Raw genomic sequence first — 5,079 nt, 5'->3', positions numbered from 1 at the left:
TAAAAATGATGTACTTAGTGGTGATAACCAAAGTGAGACAAAATAAGGATGAAAGGTGTTAATATGTGAAAAATCTAGAATAATGAATGACAACCCAAAAAGAACGAAAAGTAAATGATCGGATGAATTAAAATAAAGTGATAATAAAAACCAGGTGATAATAGAATGCAAAACAAATTTGAAACAAATATTCTTGAATCTAATGAAGATGTTGTGACAATAAATTGTAATCTTCCACCACCACTGAGTGCTAATCACCGTAAAAAATGTGTGCTTACTAGAGGGCAAGCAAAATACAGCTTGCGGCTAAACACCCAGCCAGGGCCTTTGCTGTGGAGATCCGTGATTGATGGATACCTCAGAACAACACACCGGGACTCAATGGAGCCGCCAATCTGCTATGCTGAATGGAATCTCCGAAGTGGGTACCGGGTAATGGCCGAGAACACAAAAACGGAGCTTCCCATAGTGTAATACCATTAAAAGAGGTTTATTTGTAAAAGATAAAAGTTGTACTTACAATCAGCTGGAATAAAAACAGCATGAATAGCCAGCCGGCATGCGAGCGCCCGTTCGCTCAGAAGGTCCAACGCGATGACGTCAGCATGTCCTGTCCTCCCGACAACGTTTAGTCATAAATTGACGTAGTCTGGGGCACGGGCGACGCACTGACACATCACGTTATATATACACAAAATTATTAGCCAAGCCTCAATCTGAGATGAGGATAGAGGCGCAAACAAATCAAACATGGCGGACAGATATCATCTAGTCCGCCATGATGTGTATGGGCAGAGTAGTGGCAGAAAGAATTTTTATTATCTTTGTATATAAACAGTATAAAAATGTGAAATATTTAGCAGTACCCGGAGGTACATATTAAAAAGGCACAATTAGTTAATGTGTGTAATTAAACCAAAAGGGCATAGATGGTAGAAATTAAAAATATATAAGAATATTATAGAAAATGGATCACCCATAGTTAAAGTTAGGAATCCGAAAAAGGTACAAAAATAATCAAAATACCTCATGCCTTTAGAGACTGAAAAATAAAAATGGCATGGGAGGTCATAAAAAGGTAGAGGGAAAACCTGATGAAAATGTCCCAATCCTCAAATCACATGGAGTTTACAATTAATTGATATACAGTAAAACCTGATAGTAACAAAAAAAAAAAAAAAAAAAAAAAAAACACACACAAAACATCATAAAAACACAAGCACCACAGAAAGGATGGATAATGAGTGAAAATGTAAATAAAAAATGAATTATAATCTTTTAGATCAAATATTTTTTAGGGTTTGTATTGGGGCAGTATACATTAGCAAGTGTGTACTTTACACCCTGTATGGATCCTATAAGGAAGAGGAAGCATCCTTCTGGGTCAAATTTTCTTTGTTCTATTATAAAACAAATATTTTTCCCCAATCCAATAGCAACTCCTTTTGCCCTTTTTATGGCGAATCTCCATAGAACCATGTTGGGATATTTATTGAATATATTTTAATATTTGAATTTTGGGTATAATGTGTACCCTGAAGAATTATTATTTCAGCCTTCTTTCCAATTCTCTTAGCATTATGCTTCTCTTCCCTGGTGAGTTAATCCTCGGACATTATATGACAATTTTTACACTATTCATATCTTCCATTCCTTTCTAATCCCCACGTGTTTTCCCAAGGCCCCTCTCCCCGGTCCAAACAGGAGATGTGACATGTCAGCCCTTACTGCAGAAATATCTTTTTTGATGGATTTCTCCATGCTGCAGAACATAACCGCCATCTCTTTTTTTAGTTCACTCACCAGTGAGGATATCTCGGAACCTGCGGGGGATCCAGGATCGTCCATCAGCTCTGAGCAGCAGGAGGATGCAGGGGAGCTTTCACGGATGGAGGCGGTATGTGAGGATGGTGAGATAATCGACCTCGCGGCTCTGGCCAGACCTCTCCGTGTGCTGGGACTGGCTCTCTCCGCAGCGAGGAATCGTTTGATGGAGCCGACAGCAGCCTGTTGTGAAGCCGATGACTTCCCGGAACACTTACCGAGTGTTGAGCATGAACCGAGTGTTTTAGAAGGCATTGCTAGGAGCTTTTAGGTCGATGGCTAGACGGAGCTCTTCTCACACATGTCTGTTCAGCGCCATGTGTAGGCCACGCCCTGGCCGCTTTCTTTTTATGCAGCAAACATGCATCTTTTCTGTGTGAGCAGTAAAAACATATTCACCAAGTGTGGAACACTGAATAGGATGATCTTAACATGTTTGGTGGTGTTGAGGTTTTTTAACCTTTTACAAAGAAAAATACATAATGTATTACTGTCTAGTGCACAGACTCCTGTATTAACACTTGAAAAAAAAGTATTTTTCTGATAGCTTCTGAAAGTTAAAATTTATTCAGTTTTGTACCATTGGAAATTTCATTAGCAGCAGTTATGCACTGTACGGTCATACTGTAACTTGTCAGATAAATTCAGACATGGCCATTTGTTTTAGGATTCGTTTAGGCTTAAAAAAAAAAAAAAGTGGCTCAACTGTGTCTGGATCTAGCAGATATCTTAGTTGCTATGACACAGGGGTGATGACTCCTTGGAGAGTTGCTACAAGGCAATAAGAAGGTCTGTCTGCCATTGAGAAGAGGTAGACAAGTATGACAGCATGGAACTCTAGTAAAGGCTTGTAAAGGTAAGATGCAATACTTTGCTTTTCATTGGCATATGCTTTAAAAAGAAAGCTATAATAATGAGAGGAAGGCAATTGCTCACCTAAGAATTTTAGTTGCTTAGTTGTCTTCGGGCAGATTAGAAAGTCAGAATGCCTGCTCTGCAGTGACCCAAAGTATCAGAGCAACTGTATCAGAATGATAGTAAAGGGATGGTGAACCCGCGCAGTGGACATAAAGACTTAGTTGGTAAAGTTTGGAACTGCTGCCTCCCAACAGGCAGTCACCCTAAAATGGGGACAGCTGAGATATATTAGAAATGATAGAAGGGTTTGGCGCTGTTCCTATTTAGTTTCCTACCTCCATATAGGTTACTAGATTAAAATAAATTCTTAGGTGCACCGTGCATATATCAAATATTAAATACAAATTAACAATATGAATTCCCAAGTATACCGTGCATGTGTCAATTAAATATTCTGTTGCAATATTGTGCAATCATAGGTGATACATAGACATAACTTAAATGCTTACATAGTAATATTGCTAGGGAGGGAAGAAAGGGGGGGGGGGGGGGGGGGGAGGGGGGGGGGGAGGAGGAAAGGGGGGAGGAGGAAAGGGGGGGGGGGTGGGAAGGGAGAAGGGAGTGAGATAGGGAGGTGGGGAGGGGTGTAGGAAATCTGTTCCTAAGGAAAATTACAATAACAAAATAAAGTGCAAATGTGCTGGTGCAATCCAAAAGGCAACAGTGACAAGATAAAAGTGCAAACGTGCTTCAAAATTCTTTAGTAAGTCTCTTGTGTCATATTCTTGTGCTGTGGTGATAATCCTTCACTTATAATATCTCTTTGCTCTAAAAGTGCAGCCACTCACCAGATCACTTCACCCCTGCGGGGGTAGTAGGCAGTTACAGTTTTATCGCCACTGTACAGCGATCGCTGGCGGGCTCAGGATCGTGGTATATCATATATAAAAAGAGAGGGAGTGCCCATAGCGTAAAATTGCTTTAAAAAAGTTTTATTACACAAAATGAAAGGGTACTCACACTTTTACGGTAAAAATCAAGCGAAATGGTAAAAACGTCAAAACCGTCATTAATATCCTTCAGCGCTGGTACAGGAGGTGATGTTTGGGAAGCACAGATTAGGCCACGCCCTACGCTCCCGTAGACGTCCTAACGACGAAACGCGTAGGGCGTGGCCTAATCTGTGCTTCCCAAACATCACCTCCTGTACCAGCGCTGAAGGATATTAATGACGGTTTTGACGTTTACCATTTCGCTTGATTTTTACCGTAAAAGTGTGAGTACCCTTTCATTTTGTGTAATAAAACTTTTTTAAAGCAATTTTACGCTATGGGCACTCCCTCTCTTTTTATATATGATATACCACGATCCTGAGCCCGCCAGCGATCGCTGTACAGTGGCGATAAAACTGTAACTGCCTACTACCCCCGCAGGGGTGAAGTGATCTGGTGAGTGGCTGCACTTTTAGAGCAAAGAGATATTATAAGTGAAGGATTATCACCACAGCACAAGAATATGACACAAGAGACTTACTAAAGAATTTTGAAGCACGTTTGCACTTTTATCTTGTCACTGTTGCCTTTTGGATTGCACCAGCACATTTGCACTTTATTTTGTTATTGTAATTTTCCTTAGGAACAGATTTCCTACACCCCTCCCCACCTCCCTATCTCACTCCCTTCTCCCTCCCCCCCCCCCCCCCCCCCCCCCTTTCCTCCCCCCTCCCCCCCCCCCCTTTCTTCCCTCCCTAGCAATATTACTATGTAAGCATTTAAGTTATGTCTATGTATCACCTATGATTGCACAATATTGCAACAGAATATTTAATTGACACATGCACGGTATACTTGGAATTCATATTGTTAATTTGTATTTAATATTTGATATATGCACGGTGCACCTAAGAATTTATTTTAATCTAGTAACCTATATGGAGGTAGGAAACTAAATAGGAACAGCGCCAAACCCTTCTATCATTTCTAATGTATCAGAATGATAGCCAGACAACTAGCACGATCAGGAGTGGAAAGCAAAGATTTAAACTACTTTCAGGACACGTTTACTTTATATGATCTATATACAATAGAAATTCATCTAGGGCATTTATTTTTCATTTTTGGTTCTGTTCTTTGTGCTAAGCAGATTACAATAGGAAAAAGCTTATATAAAAACAAAATTCAAATAAAAGCAGTGGTCATTAGAAAGCAAAAAAAAGGTAGCGTCATGGCCTCAACAGTGGGACATACACACGATTCTACACATTCTACACAAGAAAGCAAAAAAACCTTACATCTCCCAAGTGCTTTCACAAAAGAAACCATACTTCATGTAACCCGAATTACAATCATCCAATGCTTGTTTGTAGGAAACACATTAAAGCACACCAAAAACAATAAC

This window comes from Aquarana catesbeiana, linkage group LG03, assembly GCF_042186555.1.
Source record: "Aquarana catesbeiana isolate 2022-GZ linkage group LG03, ASM4218655v1, whole genome shotgun sequence".
NCBI lineage: Eukaryota > Metazoa > Chordata > Amphibia > Anura > Ranidae > Aquarana > Aquarana catesbeiana.
The sequence above is the reverse complement of the archived record's forward strand: the minus strand, read 5'-3'. Positions refer to the sequence as shown.